The sequence below is a fragment of the Lactuca virosa genome, chromosome 4 (genome assembly GCF_052849685.1).
Source record: "Lactuca virosa cultivar CGN04683 chromosome 4, Lactuca_virosa_CGN04683_v6, whole genome shotgun sequence".
NCBI lineage: Eukaryota > Viridiplantae > Streptophyta > Magnoliopsida > Asterales > Asteraceae > Lactuca > Lactuca virosa.
Genome location: NC_136429.1, coordinates 400332253 through 400353827, shown reverse-complemented (window position 1 = coordinate 400353827; position 21575 = coordinate 400332253).

Here is a 21575-nt window from a genome sequence, read left to right as displayed (position 1 = left end):
AAAGTAAATAAAACATAAACTATACCTATTATAGTTTATCATAACGTTTGTATTGTGTATGTAATCTAACTATACCTATTATAGTTTATCATAACGTTTGTATTATATATGTAACCTAACTATACCTATTATAGTTTTGCATATTTGTTTGTGGTGTATTATAGACTTAACTATACTTATTATATTTTATTATAATTATTTGTAGTGGTAGTACTCCTTTGTATATGATTCATACCTTTAAACTAAGGTAAATGATATGTACTATCAGCAACATGCATTCAAATAATACTCCACACCTTGCTCAGCAAGTTACAAGGTGTAAATATGATTGTTAACTATTTTATAGTTTTTAACTTTTCTGTCCATGCTATTGGAAAATTTATAGAAAAATCATCAGAGGTCGAAATTTAGATCCGTAAACTCTAAGTGGTTAGAAAATGTGTCTATTTTATTCAAATTTTTTATCATGAATTTTAGTGACCTTTAACTTGTGTAAAAATGTCCAACTTCACAGACTGGTCCGAAGTGGTTTCTGAAATGATAGGATGTTTTGTAAAAATCACCATAAATTGTACAAAAATCATATGGAGATGTGCAAGTAGTCATTTTAAAGGTATGAACTTGAACTATTTCCACATTAAACAGTTTTGAAAGATATTAAGTTTAATATGGTTAAAATAGTCCGTGAATAAGACTCAACTTTTCTGATGAAAGCTGTTGTTTAGGTTTAGTTAAGTTTTTGGTGTTTTAACTTGCATTCTCCCCCCTAAAACTTGAAGAAAACATGAAAATGTGGGGGTACGAACTCACCTTGAGTGATTTCAATAGATGGATGATGGAGAAAAAAAGTGCTCAACTCAAGAACACTTAGGCGATGCTTGAAGATTTGAAGATCTAACAACAAATATGACGATATTTGTGTAAGGAACTCATGATTTGAGTGAAGAAGTGTAAGGAAATCAAGTGTGGGAAGAGATTTACTTACCAAAGGTGTGTGAAGAGCTCAAGATCAGCCTTGAATCTCGAATTCTTGGTGAGGGGAAGTGAGAGAGAATGGGTTTGGCTTTTTGGTGAAAAGTGAGTGAAATGGGAGGATAGATAAGGATCCTTCTAGCCTTTGATCAAGATTATGGCTGGAAATGAGTGTAAAAAGGACAATGATTGACTAGGTATGGGTGAATAGTGACTGGGAATGGTCATGGAGTGGGTGTGGTGGGTTGCTTGTGTCATAACTCAAAGGATAAGTCAACACTCCACCTAAATATCTTACCCACTATATCTTAATCTTAGATAATGATTACCCTAAAAATGTGATTAGATTATGGATATATGGGGTATTATATGTCAAAATATAACTTTTGGGGGAAAATCCCGCGTTAAAATCATGAAAAACGAGCTTAAAACGAGATCGGGGTCGAAAACCGGGAAGAAATGGTGAAGATCCGAAATCAGGCCGAAGGTTCGGTCCTTAGTGGGTGAGACCCGAACCTCCCCTTTGGTCTAAGGAAAGAAGCGAACCAGGCCTTCGGGCCCGAAACAGAATGGAGTTGGAAGCGAACCCGAATCCGAACAGGCGAAAGGAGGTGGTTCGGTCCGAAAGGGACCTTCGGTCGTACAAGCTTCGGGTCCGAACTGGACCTTCGGGTTCGGTTCTTATAGAAGGTTTGGTTTTAGGTTTCGGTTCTTAGGGTTTCGGCCCTAAATGGCTGTTTTTTGCACAAAATCCCCGTTTTGCGTAGTTTTTGGCTAAGTTAAGGGTCGGGATACCCCAAATGATTTTAAAAAGTTTAGGGAGGTTATGAGAGAGAGATTTGGGAGAGATTTGACATACTTGGAGAGATTTCACATACTTGGAGAGATTTGGGAGAGATTTGACATACTTGGAGAGATTTGGGAGAGATTTGACATACTTGGAGAGATTTCACATACTTGGAGAGATTTGGGAGAGATTTCACATACTTGGAGAGATTTGAGATAGAGAGATAGAGAGAGAGAGATCGAGATGGACTTTGTTTGTGGCCTTTGCGAGTATTTGAATTCGAAATGCAAGGTTTGTACCTCCCGTTAAGTCTCGTTATGATTGTTATATGCCCCCGAGGGTTAAGGAATAATGTTTTATCGAGTTATTTTCATCACTTGCCCTAATTAGGGTTTAGAATTTCCGAACACGTGAAAACTCTAAGTGATACTTTGTATTAAGGTTGCGAGTTGTACAATAAGAAACATAATGGAAACCCTAATATACAAGGGTTAGATGAGTTGAACGGTTTGACTCGTTGACTTTAGTTGACTTTGAGTTGACCAAAAATTGACGGTTGTCACAGATACTTGTAGAAAAGATCATACACTTTGATCTTTTGTTATCTTCATCAACACCCCAAAACCAAGTGGGTTCAAAGGCTTCAAATGTTATCTCTAAAACATTTTATGGTTGGTTTTATTTCATTCTAACCTCTATAAATGGATCCATGATGGTTCGGTTTGTTATGAACAAGAAATAAATTTGTTATTTTTAAAGTCTTCCATTGCTGGTTTTTATGAAAAACAAACTTTTATTTTGTATCAAAATCCAAAAGTGGTATTAGAACAATATTTTAAATGTTAGAATGATTTTTTATGTTTGACAATATTTGATTTTTGGAAAACAAGTGTAACATCCGGATTTTTCAGAGGTATTATAGTGTAGGTTAATCTTGTGATTAAAGGAGGGACTCGACGAGTTGAGGGTCCAACTCGCCGAGTCGAGTCGGGTTTCTCCCATGGATTTAATGAGTGGACTCGACGAGTCCGAGGAGAGGGACTCGCCGAGTAGGCGCTGATTAGAGAAACCCTAATTTCCGGGGTTTGAGACCTATTTAAAGGAACTTATAGCCTCATTTGCGGCTACCCTTCCTTGAGAGCAAACCCTAAACGTATATGGAGAGCCATGAGAGTCTTAGAAGCTAAAACTTGGAGTAAACTAGTGCATCTCTTGAGGAGAAGAGGAGATCACCCATCAAGGGAGTTAGAGAATCAGTGGATCTGGTGTAACTTCATGTAAGGGCTTGAGTAAGAGGTAAAAGCTTGCACCTTTCTTGTTATTTTGCTTAGATCTTGTAGATATGGAAGATTAGGGTTTCTTCCATCATTGTTGGAACTTTGTATGCATAAGGTCTCTCATGAGGCCTAGACTTTAGATCTGGACCTTGTGAGGTCCAGAGAGTCCAAAGATTATAGCTTTAGTTAACCATAGAAGAGTTATTGTGGTTAATCATCCTTGTTAGAGTTATATTGGCATTATGAGCTTTATATGCCATGTTTAAACGTAAAGCTTGCAGCTTTACGTGACAATCGACCATCAGGATGGTAGATCTAGTGTTTGGGGTGATGGATCTGCCTTAAATCGTCTGAATGAACATTTGGTCTGATTGAACTCGCCGAGTCGATGAGCCGCCTCGACGAGTTGGTTAGGGTTTGTCCCGAAGAACTGAATCAGGCGATAGCTCGACGAGTTAGGGGTCAACTCGATGAGCTGAGCTGGACTGTCACGAGAATTCTAAGGAAAGTAAGTGGACTCAACGAGTCGTAAGGGTGCACTCGACGAGTCGGGTCAAACATGGACTGTTGACTCGAGTTTGATTTCTGTTGACTTTGGGGATTTGATCAACATAAGTAGTAGGGACCATGGAGGGGTAAGATGGTCTTTTATCCACTTCAAAGAGTTAAAGATAGGAAGAATAGCCTTCGGTCATTAGAGTTGTGATTAGGGTATCACTTAGAGATATTCATCCCTTGTGTTAGGTGGAGGCTACTTCGAGATCCGGGAGCGGGGTCTTTACTTGCTGCTGGTCAGGTGAGTCTTCTCACTATATATTACCTAGGGTGGTATTTATGTGTAGACCAGAGGGTCTTGTATGCTATGTGTATATATATGAGTTATGTGCATTGTGTTGTATGTATGCTATGTGTTGAACAGACCGGGCCGGAGGGCCCAACAATATAGACCGGACCGAAGGGTCCAACGACACAGACTGGACCGAAGGGTCCGACGAGCTATGACCGGACCAGAGGGTCCAACGAGCTACGGGACTGGAGGGTCTCGCTGAGACACATCGACCGAAGGGTCGTATTGTAGCCTCGAGTGGCGTATGTGTTGCATGTGGTATTTTGGGGAACTCACTAAGCTTCGTGCTTACCGTGTTATGTGTTATGTGTTTCAGGTATCTCAGAGGATCGCGGGAAGGCACCGGCTTGATTGTACACACCAGAGAAAGGGTTATGTTTTGAGGATCCTGGATTTTTAATGGAGCTGTGTTTTATAATTTGAATAAACGAGATTTCCATACAATATGTTATGAAAAGTATGCGATTTTAAAATGAAAAATCTGTTTGAAAAATTACGGTGTTACAACAAGCATGTATTTCCTTTTGTTAATAAAAATCCATATTTGTCTTGTTTGGCAACTTCTTGGTTAAAATTGTTTATTTTTACATATAACCATTTTTCACGCATTTTGTTTATATAAAAGTTGCCTTAGAAAAAACAAAGAGTTGTTTGTTATAATATTTGATATGTTGTTGTGTAAAAACAAGTCATTTGGACGTTTGTGTTGTGTTTGGTTGATATTTATTTATTCATAAGATGTAATAGATAAATAGGTATTTTTTATTTGTTGATTTGATGTAATAAATTAGTTAGACTAGTTGTATGTACTTTAAATGTAACAAGATGAAGAAATTGCCACATTGAAGACCTTTGAAGTGTCCCTTAAGTCCTTTAGGAAAGACTTAATAATTCTTGTGATGGCTCACAAAAATTATTACTAGACATGACTTGGTTTATACACATTATAATGCATGCTTGTGATGTTTATTTTATGTTAAATGCATGTTATGTTTTATGTATGGAAATGGGTTTTACATGTCAAATAACATTTTTTCATAAGATAATATCACTTGGAGTTCGAGTAAAAGATATTTAAAAGACAACATAAGATGTTTATAAATGGATACTTATAAAAACGTTTTACCGGTTTACCGGTTAAAACTCAATATTTGTTGAAAATAGTTTTATTTGTAAAACTTATAAATTCTCAACTTTAAAATATTTAAAATGGTTTAAAAGATGTTTACACTTTATATAAACTCCATGTCTTTATACTAAATATGGAGTTTTTTTATTAAAAATACTAAAATCGGTTTATAGCGTTATAATGGCAAATAATAATGTAATATCCAGAATCCCAGGTATTATAATTATGTGTTTATTTTGAGATTTATTGAGTGAATCAACGAGTTGTGAGTCCAACTCGTTGAGTGGAGCCGAGTTGACCACGTGGGATTAATGAGCGGAGTCATCGAGTTGGTGTTGTGCAATGAAACCCTAAATCCCCGGGTTTGGGGCCTATTTAAGGACACTTATAGCCTCATTTGCGGCTCATGAGAAGCCCAACTTCACTGAGAGAAACACTAATCGGCCTTTGAGCTAGGAGTGAGTATTTGAGCTAACCTTGAGTGTTTGGTGCATCTTTTGAAGAGAAGGGAAGGATTCCAAGCCATAGGACGAGAAGGGGCTGTTAGATCCGTGGTTATTCATCCAAGAGCTCCTGTGAAAGGTAAGAGTTCACACCTTTCTCATGTTATTGGGTAGATCTCATAATTTTGGAGTTAGGGCTTTTTCCATCTAATATTGGGACTTTGAGTACATTTAGTTCATTTAGAGACTTGGACTTCAGATCTAGACCTTGTGAGGTCCCTAGAGTCCAAAGTCCCCTCCTTTATTCCGCCCTAATATGGTTTTTGAGTGAAAACCCCTTGATAAAGCATGTTCTTGGCATTTCAAACCCTTAGTGTCATGCATGGAATAAAGCTCGTGGCTTTACGAGATAATCGAGCCTTGAGAGTATAGATCTAGAGTTTGGGAAGGTTTTCTGCATTGGAATCGTTTGAATAATAAATGAGTTAGAATGGACTTGCCGAGTCGATGAGCCGACTTGACGAGTCAGTTAGTGTTTGTCCCGATGAGCTTGATCATGCGATAGCTAGGCGAGTTGGGGGTCAACTCGATGAGTTGAGTTGGACCTTCTCGAGACTTCGGAGGAAAACGAGTGGACTCGACGAGTCACATGGGTGCACTCGGCGAGTCGGGTCAAACATGGACTGTTGACTTGAGTTTGACTTCTGTTGACTTTGGGGATTGGTCGACATGAGTAATGGAGACCATGGAAGGGTAAAATGGTCTTTTACCCATTCCAAGGGAAAGAGAGAGAGAGAGAGAGAGAGAGAGAGAGAGAGAGAGGGCAACCCTTGGTCTATTTTGTCTATGAGAAGAGTATTAATTAGAGACAATTACCCTATGTGTTAGGTGGTGGCTTGTTCGAGATTCGAGTACGAGGATAATTCCTTTCTTGCTTACGAGGTGAGTCTTCTCACTATACATATCTGAGTACAAGTTACTGTGTGACCGGAGGGTCTTTATAAAGATACTGGACCGGAGGGTTCAACCTGAGTTGTGGGACTAGATGTTCCTCATTATAGACCCGAGGGTCTCATTTGTTATACTGTGATATGCGTTATAGTGCATACTATCTTCGTGAATTATGTTGTTATGTTATTGAGTGTATATGTTGATTATATGTGCTTAAGCTGAACTATGTGATATGTTATGCATTATGCCTTGAGATTATGCTATGCTTTGTGATTATGCTATGCTTTGGTGAGTTAGGACCGGAGGGTCCACCCGAGTTGTGGGATCGGAGGGTCTCTACTGAGACACATTGACCAGAGGGTTTTATTTGAGATGCGTGGTATTTTGGGGAACTCACTAAGCTTCGTGCTTACCATGTTATGTGATATGTGTTTTAGGTTCCTCTCAGAATCGCAGGAAGGCACCGGCTTGATTGTACACACCAGAGGAAGAGTTATGTTTTGAGGATCCTGGATTATTAATCAAACACTTATGGAGTTGTGTTTTGTAAATTAATGGGGTTTTGTTGAACGTGTTATGAGAATTATGTGATTTTTAAAATGAAAATTTTGTTTGAAAATTTACGGTGTTACAAGTTGGTATAAGAGCCTTGGTTTGAGGGATTCGGATGCACCTTCGGGTATGTCTGGACTCAAACTGGGGATTTGAGAAATTTTTTCAAAAGGAATGATTTTTCTAAAACGAGCAAGAGTTTCTAAGAGAAAACGAGAAGAAGCAGTGTGTACAATCAAACAGAGCCCGAACGGCGATTTCCCAAAATACGCTTACTTATTTGTTGTGTTATGAGTTCTTATTGAGATATTAGTGATGCATGCTAGAAGATAGGCTAGGTATTTCATATATTAGGGCTAGAGTTGCCTGATTTTTTATGCCTTAGCCTAGGAATTGTTGCTACCTGTGATGTGCTTTGAGTATGTGTGGAGTAAGACTATCCAACAAGAATCTTTTAGAGAGAGATTTGAGTAGGAGAATAAATATAAGAGAGATACCTAGATGGTCATTGGGGGAGCCAACTGAGGGAGTAGTTAGAGACCTACGAGAGTTAGGGTTGCTTGAGTTTGGTGATACCTTTTGAGAGAAAGTAGAGCAAATATAGTTGTAACCTAGAGTGGTTTTTCGTGCTGGTGGAGATTATTTTATGTCTGAATGCTGCTTGCTTTGTGCTTTGTGGAACTCTTCATGATGGGATTCAGCTACTAAGTGAATATGACGATATTCAGGAGGTAGATGGCTGGCTTCATAAGGAGTTCTTCAGCAGCTGATGGCGGAGAAGTGTGAGAACCTAGGAAGTTCCTAGGAAATGTTTGTAGTCTGAAAAGTATGCTAATAGAGGAGAGTATTCACTGGGTAGCGACCTAGTATATCGGGATTAGTGATCGAGAATGGTTGAGCAGCTACTTAGGAAATCTAGGACGATCCGTGTGGAAAGTATGGGTAGATGTGGCAGGTAATATGGGCCCGTACTACTGAAAGCAGAGGACCCGTACTCGAAACAGGGATAATTCCAGAGGTTCTAAGTAGCAAATTGAGAGGTAATAACATGGTTCGAGTACCATGGTTCATGGTGATTAGTGCTTTAAAGATTATCAGTTATCCTGTTGTGTTTGATCAGACTGAGAGCAGATATGATAGAGTGTCGGGCCAGAGGGCCATGTCGAACGAGTTTCAATGGAGCATACCTTGAGAGGGAAATCGAGATAGTTTTCCGAGAGATTTTTGGTGAGATGCCAGTGGGAGTTGTAAGACTCAGGGATGAGGAGAACTGATGCTGATTGGAGGATCGCGGACCGAGTTGAGCAATCGACCGATAGATGAGACGTCAGTTTCTGTGACAAGAGTTGCATTGTCCCCGTTTCGTGGGAGAAGCAAAAGAGATAGCGAGCTTTCGGTTTCAGAGTTTGGAGGCAAACCCCGTGGGGAAGCATAAGGTTGCAACCTCTCCACCAGAGTATTTGGACATGATGTTGCTACGAGTTATTTCTTATACCACGAGAGAGTCATTAGTGAGTCTGAGGTGGGAGAGAATAAGGAAGGTGCCTTTATGTGTGAGGCATGCTTTTAGCAGCAGTTCCAGGTGATTAAGAGGAGTACATCGGGGCGGTGGCCCTCGTTGTCTACGTTGTGTAATCGACTGCGAGAGTGAGGTCTCTTGCTTTTATAATTTTCCGCGATGAGAGGATGATTGAGGAATCAGAGATGAGGGCGTGTTAGTGCATTATTTCCAGATCGAGAGTCAGGACTGTTTCGGAACAGTCGGGGGTTTCCGGCAGTGTGTCGGTCGGAGGCATTCAAGAGGACTAGAGGCAGTCACGTTGGGAGGATTCTGAGAATTTTTGTCTGAGATACGGGATATTTGTGATGGGTTTTTGAGCATTCTAACACTCCTATGGTGTACATGCAACCCTAGAAACCTTGGATCTATGTTTGACTAAGATACATGCAAATAATTATTTTTCCAAGGTTCTTATCCTATCTAGCATGGCATGGGGAACTTGAATCAAATAAAGCTAGTAGAATTACTTACCTTGTAGTTGTAGTTGATTGCTTGGAGTTTTAGAGCCTAGCACCAATAATGTGGATGCCACAAATGGAAATCACAAATCACCACAAACTTGGAATTTTGAGAGAATAGTAATCACCTTTCTTGAAATCAGCCCTCTTACTTTACTCACCACAACTAGTGTGATTTCAAGAACCAAAGCCTCCTTTATATAGTGTGGTGGATTAGGGTTACATCCATGTAAACCCTAATACCAATGTCTTTTCATTTCAATGAGATCCATAGGTTAAAGCTCCATGGAGTATCCATGGACTTTCCATGTAAGCCTAGCCCATTCCAAATAAGCATTAGCCCACACTATATAAATACAAGAGCCCATATTTAATTAGTCATACTTTTGATCTCTAAATTAATCCTAGATTAATTATAGATCAATACTAATTAAATAATATGATTTTATGTTAATATATTAGAACTTATAATATATTAATAAATCATAACTTATACTATTCTCAAAAGATTATCCATAAATTGTTCGGGTGAAGTGCAACCCAAATGGACCATGCCGGGTCGGGTCAAGTACATACCAAATATAGTTATGGACTTAGACACTATATCCAACAGTCTCCCACTTGGATAAGTCTAATAACTATAGTTGCAAGTATGACTTCAGGAACCGATCAGCAATTGTAGCTCTTTAAACTATGTTGAACTATGAGGCGCCATTTTAGATAAGTGATCATACAAACCTCTGTTCTAGATATCAGCCGGACAAATACATGGAACAAGGTCTTGCTTATTGTCCAGCATTTGTTTCCCGGTTTCCAATTTGTTTGACATAGAACTTAACTGAACACATCAATTTAGTTCTGACCGGGCCCGGTACATAGGTCAAAACAAAATCATGGCCCAGATATCGCTTCTAATCCAAGAAGGAACAGATAAACTTCAACTCATATGTTTTCTCTACTACTTGTTGAATTACACACAAAGGTACGTTTTATAACATCGAGTTACCAATGCGTTTTCGTACAATCAATGCATAACCAACTCATAGGTAACAAATCATATGTCTAGGTTTGAAGACTTATATGATATTACCATCTCACAAATCATATGACCGACTGTGGAGAGTTTGAATAATATGATAAAAACCATAACATAATTATTCTGGAAGTCAAAACATGCAAAAAGAAATAATAGTAAACGATTGACAAGAGATAGCAACACTTTACTCATAAATAACAGCTTTTATTTATCATCAAATGTCAATTACATTTTACAAATTTCAAGACTATCTAACTACTAAAACTAATATCACCCTTCAGCCCTATGCTCCGAGCATGCTGGAGATGCTTAACCCGAGTCAGTCCCTTCGTGAGGGGATCTGCTGGATTCTCATCCGATGATACCCTCTTTGCCACGAGGATTCCTTCTTCTATTCGATGTCTGATGAAGTGATATTTTCTGTCAATGTGTCTGGATCTCCCATGATCTCTTGGTTCCTTGGCTAAGGCAACCGCACTATTGCTGTCACAGAAAATCTCCATTGGCTCCTTTATAGCTGGTACAACTCCAAGGTCTCCGATGAGGTTCTTTAGCCATATAGCCTCCTTTGCTGCCTCGCTTGCTGCTATATACTCTGATTCACAAGTGGAATCAGCCACTGTCTCCTGCTTGGAACTTTTCCAAGTAATTGCTCCTCCGTTTAGGGTAAAGATCCAGCCCGACTGAGAGCGGAAATTATCCCTGTCAGTCTGAAAGGTAGCATCACTGTACCCTACAACTCTCAAGTCATCACTCCCACCGAGGGTAAGGACCCAGTCCTTAGTCCTTCGCAGGTACTTGAGGATATTCTTTACCGCAGTCCAGTGTGCCTTGCCAGGGTTCCCCTGATACCTGCTAACCATGCTCAAACCAAAGGCTACATCAGGTCGAGTACACGTCATAGCATACATGATCGATCCTACAGCTGAAGCATAAGGTATTCGACTCATTTCTGCTATCTCAGCCTCAGTACTAGGGCTTTGTGTCTTACTCAATCTGGCGTTACTCTGGATGGGTAACTCTTCTTTCTTGGAATTATGCATGTTGAACCTTTTCAACACTTTGTCCACATAGGTGCTTTGACTATGTCTAATTAGTCTTTTACTCCTGTTTCTCAAAATCCTTATCCCTAGGATATAGGCAGCTTCTCCAAGGTCCTTCATAGCGAAACACTTCCCAAGCCACGACGTTACTTCCTGCAGGGTTGGGATGTCATTTCCTATGAGTAGTATGTCATCCACACACAGTACCAAGAAGCTTACTATACTCCCACTAGCCTTGATATAGACACAAGATTCATCTTCACTTCTTGAAAAGCCAAATTCTTTGACTTTCTCATCAAAACAAAGATTCCATCTGCGAGGTGCCTGTTTCAATGCATAAATGGATTTCTCGAGCTTACACACTCTATTGGGGTACTCTGTACTGACAAAACCCTCTGGCTGAACCATGTAAACGTCTTCAGTCATCTTTCCATTAAGGAAAGCGGTTTTGACATCCATTTGCCATATTTCATACTCATGAAATGCAACAATGGCTAACAGAACCCTAATAGACTTAATCTTGGCCACTGGTGAAATGGTTGTTGGGTTTTGAGCATTCTAACACTCCTATGGTGTACATGCAACCCTATAAACCTTGGATCTATGTTTTCTCTATTATACATGCAAATATTAACTATTCCAAGGTTTCATCCTAACTAGCATATTATGAAGCACCTATACTACAAAGTTCTAGTTAGATGACATACCTTTTGATGTAGCTTGATGTCTTCAAGCTTTAAGAGCTTAGCCCCAATAGTGTGGAAGCCTCAAATGGAATCACAAATCACCGAAACAACTTGGAAGAACTTGAGAGAATATGTATGCACACTAAAATCGGCCCACTCTTATTTTCACACACTTGTGCCAATTTTGTGAGCCAATGACCCCTTTATATATTATGGAGGATTAGGGTTACATCCATGTAAACCCTAATACCCATGACCTTTCATTTACATAGGATCCATGGGTTAAAAGCTCCATGGACCATCCATGAAAGCTTAGCCCAACCTAAATGAACTTGGCCCATTCCATATATATAAGAGTCCATATTTAATTAGTTCTTTTTGATCACTTAATTAATTCTAAATTAATTCTTGATCAATACTAATTAAATAATATGATTCCATATTAATATATTAGAACTTATAATATATTAATATAAATCATAAATATACTATTCTCAAAAGACTATCCATATAAATTGTGCCGGTGAAGTGCAACCCAAATGGACCATGCCGGGTCGGGTCAAGTACATACGAAATATAGTTATGGACTTAGAAATTAATCTAACAGTCTCCCACTTGGATAAGTCTAAAACTATTATTGAGTATGACTTCAAAACCTAACTGGCAATCGTAGCTCTTAAAGCCGCTGTCGAACTCTGACCTTGTCAATGACTTGTCCATTAGATAAGGGATCATATATTCCTCCATTGTAGATCTCATATGGACTGAGACATGGATTATAATCATTCTCTCTGTCCATTTGTTGTTTCCTGATTTTCGATTTATGATGACTGACTGATTGAACAAATCAAATCAGTCCTGGCTTGGCCAAGCACTCACATGTGTCATCGCTAAATCATCGAGGGGCCCACATATATCACTTTTATCCCGAAGGTAAAAGGAATGGATAAACTTCGACTCATATGGCTTGTTCTACTACTTGTTGAATCATACGCAAAGGCACGTTTTATAACATCGAGTTACCAAATGCGTTTTCGTGCAATCAATGTATAACCAACTCATAGTAACAAATCATATCTCTAGGTTTGAAGAATATAAGATATTATCGTCTCATCATCACTCGTGATAAAATCCATGAAGTGATTCAAATGAGTGCGGGTTGAATCCAATACTCAGAACTTATGAGCACTCATGAGTGTTGTAGCACCACTTTGTCCACCAACTTGGACCTTTACAAACCAACCCATGACAGTCTTGATTCATATCTACTTCCAACATATGACCGACTGTGAATGGTTTGAATAACTTAATCATTCAGGAAGAGCGACTTAGTTATTCTGGAAGTCAAAACATGCAAAGTGAAACACAAGAATAAATAAATCAAATATGGTATCAAACCCTATGAATATAAATAAACACCTTTATTTACCACCATACTGATTACTCATTATTCATTGTTTCGGTTTTATCAACTTTATACTTGAATTAAAAACACTAGTTGTCCCATGCTCCAAGCATGTACACTATGTTTTTCTTAAACAATAGCTTTGCCATACACCAAGTATGCACTCTATGTTTGTCTATGATCCTTACTTTGTGAACTAGATCGATTGAACATAATTTCAATGATTCTCTTTTCACACTCCCAAATCGTTATCGAAAAAATGTAAGAATTCCAAATTCCTATCATTTATCGAAATTTGTTTAGATTTTAACGTTATATGCACTGACCCTCTTGTAATGAATGTGTACAAAGTGACAAAACTTGTCAACAATCATTACAGGGCATTCCAATGAAGATCAACTTCATGGAAATTAAGTCTCATATTCAAAGTACATAGCTTTGAACATGCTTCTTGCATTAAGTTTTTCTAATCTTACACAGATAACTTCCACCTATGGAGACAACTCCATATTCCCATTTTGACTACCCCTTCTGAACAAGAGTTGCAACTTTTCAGATTAGGGCAATATGGTCCTTCCAAAGTTAACACTATAATTCCAACTGTCCTTGAGCAACCAATCTTTGGTAAAGCCTTAGATTGTCCTCGACAATTGCTTAATCACTTTAGTCATATCCAATTCTAGATATTTTCCTCTTAATGCCCCCGGGCATTTGGAAAATTTAGAAAGGATGAATATTATAGCACATGCAATCGTGCCTGTACCCAAAGCAAATGGGACATGATTCATGATGTCTCACACAAAGACATGATTCTAGACCAATCTTTTGCTACAATATTTTTTATTTGCCATGTTCTCAAGATTTGACTATGAACAGGGATGCCGTAATCATAATCGGATTTTGAGAACACAATATATAGAATTTCCTTAAGTTGAACCAATCCAACATGAAATTCATATATATATTCTTGACTAAAGATGATTAAAATCTCAATCTAAGCTTAAAATCTCACTCTAAGCCTTTTAGAATTGACATGAAGTATAATATCCTCTCCCTTAATTATAGCAAAACAACTTTTTCAACCCCTGCAACCTCACGAATTGAAACTTTTGTTTTCTATAATTAACATTTCTAACTTGCAATACTTATCATAATTATCATGCTCCCACTAACATGATGATTATTAGCATAACAGTCATGCTCCCACTAGCTTTGACATATATCCAGAAAACAGCTGGACTTCTAGAAGTCAATACTTTATTGACTTTCTTACCAAAGTTCAGATTTCTGATACTAGATTGCTTTGATAAGACTTTATCAAAATCATAAACCTTATTTTAGACAGCTCACAGGTGTGTCTAAACAATTTCAGAACTATGAAAAGGGATGTCGTAATCATAGTCTCAATTGTTTATATTTTTGCCATTTCTCATAAGTCCATGTTAGTGTGCCGGATAACCATGCACGCTCCACTTAACGACTTTGAGAATGCAAAGATTACAATTGCTATCTTACTTAAAATCTACTTGGTGGAAGTGTTTCCTCACCATCATTTTCATGAATCGGAGAGAAACCTTCTGACCCTTAGATTTTATGGTGTATGTATTCTTATTCACGTGAATTTGTGAAAACCATAATCACAAGACTAGGCTAGTGACAAATCCTAACTCATATGGATTGAACTTGTGCAATCTTAACCTCTTGCCACCTGGCAGCACAAGGGCCTGCCATTGCTTCCAAGTAGTTATGCAAACAATTGAGAACATGTAGAACTCAAATGTTATAGCCAACTTAAATGGAATGGGCACAGAAATGTCAACACGATAGGTTATAAACCTCTAGTTGTGTGCTAGTGATGAAATACAGGTTTTATTCTTGATTATTTCTTGAAACCATTTCAGGATCTTTTAGACTCCCACTGTCTTCTTGACCAATAAGACTTTCTTGCCAAATATTCAAGAAGTAGTGTGGATTCTTAATCAAGACAAACACTTCAAACAATTGGCCTTAGTTGGTCTTTGTTTTATCCAAAACATCACAACTTACCAATTTCAAATGTACAAGAGTAGAAAACTTTTACTCTTACATTTGACAAGTGTTATAAACCTTCTTTAAGATGTGTCACTCAAATTACAATCTTGGAGTATGTCTCTAAGATTTGTTTTGGAACGAAGTATGACTCATCTTCTTGATCTGACCACTTCAATAATTCATGACTTTTCTTCTTAGCTATCAGAATGCACTTAGAGGATGAATTGTGATATGGTCTCATAATCTTTAAGATTACCATTAAACATGATACTAAAGTACTCTCCCATCTTTTCATATTTGAGAAACTTTTATCCTTCTTCCTAATTTGATTCTTCTTATTCGTTCTGCTATACATTGGAACTTTTCCAATGTCTCAGACTTATACTTAAGCTTGTAAGTATAACCATATTTACTAAAATTTAGTAAATCATGACGAGTAGTCTTATCGATCTTTTGTGGTGGACTCTGATCAGTGCACAAGGATGTGTACTTGATCCCTTAGTCCTTCACTTGACTCACATATACATGTGAACAAGGAACTAGTCTTAAATTTTTCCAAAAATGAAACTTCTCAGTCATCATACTATACAACTTGCATGATTCCAAGTTTTGGTCCAATTGAAACTTGGGTGATGAGAATCTTTCCTTACTTGGTAAATTTAGACAATACCACAAATGAAAGAATCAAATTCATTTTTCCAATGTTGCTAGAAACATACAAACATCATGTTTTCATAAATGCCATTGCAAGGAGATATAAAATAAAGTAAAACTTTTATTTATTTATAAAAATGCGGAAAAACTTTTCCTTATAATGAAACTTGAAATGAAAACTATGCTATTACATGTTTCCTAGCAATCTATCATAACTCCTAAGAAGTAGCTCAAGAATCTGATCTTCAACCAAGCGATAGAAATCCATATTCGCGATCAGATTCAGCATACTCTTTTCTTTAAGTTTCCATCCCTTTGCTTGATCCTACTAAATATCAAAATGCAACCGAGTCACATTTTGTATTAAGAATCATCAACTGGTAACTTAATAGAGTTAGATAGTGGACCTACCTGAAGCAGAGTCAAACTGTTGATTCTTCTTTCTTTCAGGTAGCTTGGGCAGCTTCGCTTCCAATGCCCCTTTTCTTCACACTGAAAACACATAGAGTCTTTGGGAAAGGTACAAAAGGCTATTCCAGACTTAGACTTTCACTTTACTTTCCGGTCAACCGGGTTGACCAAGGCCGAGCCTTTTCCATTGGGAAGAGAAAGCTTTTCTGGACTTCCAATGTTGCCATTGTCCATGTCCATGGAAGTTTGAGAAATAGACCTTCCATCCATATTTGCTTGACTATTACACCAAATCATTTCTGATTCAGCAGCAATAAGAAAATAAGAAAGATCCCTTAAGGTCATGTCGTGATCTGTCACATAGTAGTCTTTCTATATGACTCAGGAAGTGACTGAAACACCCAGTCAATAGCCAACTTCCTTGGGACAACGACACCCAACATTCTTAACCTGTCACTGTGTGACTTCAGTCCTAAGACATGAGTGCACACAGGACTTCCAATTTGATGTTTTATTGTCAGTAGGGATTGAGTGATCTAGAACTTTTCAAGTCTTTAAGCTTGTGGTTCAGGGAGAATAATTGGAGGAGGTGGAGAAAGAGAAGTATGACTTCCATGAGCCAAACTCGGGAAGTCATATTCATTAGGAAAGCTTGGTTTGGGAAGATCATTGTTGTCTAAACCAGACATCAACAATGGGAGAAATTCACGTAAAGTTGATTTAAGTCCTTAATATAACACCCAATATGATATATTAAGGCTAGGACCTAACAAACTATTTTATAACTTGGAAGAGGGATGCCATAATCCAAGCTATAAAATATTTGAAGGTAGGTGAATGACGATTCACCAATTTCCACCAAGATAAACGAAATATATTATTAGGTTTTAATTGGTTTTGAAACTCCTAGATTATTTTGAGATTCATTGAACTTTTCAATGGCATGTTTCAATCTCGAGTGTGCCCTTCAGGTTTTGTGACTGGGATGCCGAGGATCACAAAACAAGGTGTGAAGTAACCATGCAAATATACTTGGTACCCTTAATATTTACCCCTCAATCGATGTGCCGGTTAACCACACACGCTCCAACGATACTATGATAAACATTAAGTTACCCTTTGCCTACCTTGTTAAGTCCAGGTTAGTGTGTCGGTTAACCACACACGCTCCACTAACAGCTTAAACAAAGTGCAAAGTGTAATTTCATGGATTAGCACCTTATTCACATTTTCCTACGTAACTAAGATTGGGAATTTATAAGTGTTTAGTTACTTAGTATTTATCATTATACTTATAATGAAGGGAGAAGTATAGTCCTTGTCCTACCTGTTCGGCAAACGACCCTCCACCGGTCAAGGAAGCGGTGAGTGAGAGTGGACACCCATTAAACTGCCATTTTATAGGCAGTAACCTTATACCCCCCTTATAGACCGGCTTCGTGAATGAGGCCTACTAATGGTAAGACGACTTGCTCTTATACATATAATATATTAAACTTTTAATATTATAATAGTATAAGGGTGTATTTTAGACATTTAAAATACTTGGTGGTTTAATCTATTAATTAAACTAGACTTTTAATTTAATTAAACTCAAACCATATATTTATGGATTTAATAATACTCTTTTAATTAAACGTTTTAATTAACTATTAATAAAGTCCATAAGAGTTAATTTGAACTATTCAACAAAACATCATAATTCCAATTATTAAACTCAAAATTAAAACCATTTAATTAATTGTTTAAGTTATGAACCCAAGAGTTTTAGAATTCAATTCTTTTTTTCATAAAAAACTTTTCTCAAATTCGAAAACTTGAGGGGAAGTTTTGTAATTCTTGAAAACCTTTGGATTCCATAACTTATGGAATTAATGGTGTTTTATGATGAAACTTTCCATGTTCCATAACTTAAGAACAAGTTATGGAATTCTTTAAAACATTTACGCCAAATTTTGTAACTCCATAAAAACTTTGAATCAAATTTTTTTTTTTTAAAAAAAAAAACTTTCATATCCATAACTTATGGAAGTTTCAAAAACCCTTAAGATCACAACTTTAAAAAAAACTTTTGAGCTCCAAAATTTTATGACAAAATATGTAACTCCTTAAAATATTTAGATCAAACTTTTAAAACTAATAAAATAGTCATATCATTTTATCTTTTACTAAATTCGACCTAATTCAACTCATATAAAAAATGATTCAAATTTTACAAATAATTCGTTTTTCACAAAACAAGTAATTATCTTAAAATTTGAAAAACTTGATGTTTTTTTTTCCTTTTTTTTCAACTTGAAAATAAAACATTTGCATCAATATAACAGAAAACAACCTGGCTCTGATACCACTGTTGAGTTTTGAGCATTCTAATACTCCTATGGTGTACATGCAACCCTATAAACCTTGGATCTATGTTTTCTCTATTATACATGCAAATATTAACTATTCCAAGGTTTCATCCTAACTAGCATATTATGAAGCAACTATACTACAAAGTTCTAGTTAGATGACATACCTTTTGATGTAGCTTGATGTCTTCAAGCTTTAAGAACTTAGCCCCAATAGTGTGGAAGCCTCAAATGGAATCACAAATCACCAAAACACCTTGGAAGAACTTGAGAGAATATGTATGAACACTAAAATCGGCCCACTCTTATTTTCACACACTTGTGCCAATTTTGTGAGCCAAGGACCCCTTTATATATTATGGAGGATTAGGGTTACATCCATGTAAACCCTAATACCCATGACCTTTCATTTACATAGGATCCATGGGTTAAAAGCTCCATGGACCATCCATGAAAGCTTAGCCCAACCTAAATGAACTTGGCCCATTCCATATATATAAGAGTCCATATTTAATTAGTTCTTTTTGATCACTTAATTAATTCTAAATTAATTCTTGATCAATACTAATTAGATAATATGATTCCATATTAATATATTAGAACTTATAATATATTAATATAAATCATAAATATACTATTCTCAAAAGACTATCCATATAAATTTTGCCGGTGAAGTGCAACCTAAATGGACCATGCCGGGTCGGGTCAAGTAAATCATAAATATACTGATAAGTGTCTCACCTTCTACAGTAATATGGAAACCATAATAATGCTCAGGTGCAGTCCTAACTCTGGTGGAACGCCTTAGAGGTATAGATTCTTCAGTCTGCTCAACAAGAGTTTCCTCCTCAGGTTGAGTGCTAGGGTTTGAAGTTCCTTCACCACTTGACTCTTGAATTTCCTCAAGGTCAATTTGCCTCCCACTGTCTCCTTGGCTCATGAATTCTCTCTCTCGAAAGAATCCTCTTCTTACTACAAAGACCACATTATCACTAGGTCTGTAGAAAATGTAGCCAAAGGATTTCTGTGGATAGCCGATGAAAATACACCTTTCGCTTCGGGGTTCGAGCTTATCGTGAGTCTCGCGTCTCACGAAAGCCTCGCAACCCCAAAGCTTGATGTGGTCTAGATTGGGAACTTTTCCAGTCCACATCTCGTGAGGTGTTTTGGCAACCTTCTTCGTAGGGACTAGATTAAGGATATGGGCGGCAGTCTCTAAGGCATACCCCCAAAATGAGATTGGTAGCAAAGCTCGACTTATCATGGAACGAACCATGTCCAACAAGGTCCGATTGCGCCTCTCAGCTACACCATTCAACTGTGGTGTCCTAGGAGGTGTCAATTGTGAGACAATCCCACATTCCTTAATATAGTCAAAGAACTCAGTACTAAGATACTCACCACCACGATCGGATCGGAGCATCTAAATGTTCCTGCCCAACTGATTATCCACTTCTTGCTTAAACTCTTTGAATTTCTCAAAGGTTTCTGACTTATGCTTGATTAAGTAGACATATACATATCTACTAAAATCATCAGTAAAAGTCACATAGAAACGATTAGCATCTCTTGTGGCAGTTCTGAAGGGTCCACACACATCCGTGTGTATGAGGTCCAACAAACCTTCACCACTAGCACAAGTGCCAGTAAAAGGTGACTTTGTCATTTTACCAAGCAAACAAGATTCACAGCTATCATCTGACTTTAGGTCAAATGACTCCAAGACTCCATCCTTTTGGAGTTGGCCTATGCATTTCTTGCTTACATGTCCAAGACGACAATGCCATAAAGATGCTTTATCTAAGCTAGTGGAAGAGTCAATACACAATACATTATTTCCTAGATTATCTACAACATATACAGTTTCATACACGCCATTAAATGGTAATGCTTTAACATAAAGAACATTATTAAAGAAAGCATCAATACTACCATTATTATTATCAAAATAAAAGGTAAAACCTTGTTTATACAATGCATGAAAGGAAATAACATTTCTTGCCATTTCTGGCGAATAATAACATTTATTCAAATCTAATGTAAACCCACTATTTAGCACTAAGGAATAAACTCCTATCTTGGTGACAGGTGAAGCTTTCCTGTTTCCCATGATCAAGTTTAACTTTACTTGCTCCACATTCTCACTTCTTCTTAGTCCCTGCAAATCACAACATATGTGAATACCACAACCTGTATCAAGGACCCAAGACTTAGAATGAGGTGAGTTATTAGACAATATAGTATATATACCTGCATGGTTGGGTTTTACTTTCACATCCTTCAAATCTTGCTGGTACTTTGGGCAGTTTCGCTTCCAGTGCGACTTTTCATGACAATAGAAGCATTCAGCCTCATTAGGGTTAGCAGAAGGAGTGACAAAACCTTTCTTGGTTTTGCTTGAAGAGGAGCCTTCAACGGTCTTACCCTTGGTACCCTTAGAAGGGTTCTTTCTCTTCTTCCCTTTGCCATGACCGATTTCCAAGACATTGGCCGCAGTTGGAGTAGGAGTAGGAGTAGTAACAACCGATTTACCCTTTAGACCACTTTCGGCGGTCTTCAAGAGTCCTTGAAGTTTGCTGAGGGTGACCCATTCCTTGTTCATGTGATATGTCATGCGGAATTGATCATAACACGATGGTAAGGAGTGCAAAATAATGTCTATTGCTAACTCCTAGGGGAAGTTCACATTCAGCTTCAGTAAAGGGTTCACATACCTTTGCATTTTCTGCATGTGGCCCGTGATGGGTTCACCATCCTTCATTCGGGTTGTTATCATGGAGGAGATTATTTCATATCGCTCTTGACGAGCACTTTGATGGTAGCGGTCCATCAAGTCCTGGTGCATCTCAAAAGGATAATAGTCCTCATAGGACTTTTGGAGCTCGGCTGTCATGATGGCCATCATGATGCATGCCACTTTTGTAGCATCTCTTTCATGTACCTCATAATCAGCAAGCTCTTCAGGAGTAGAAGTTGGCTCG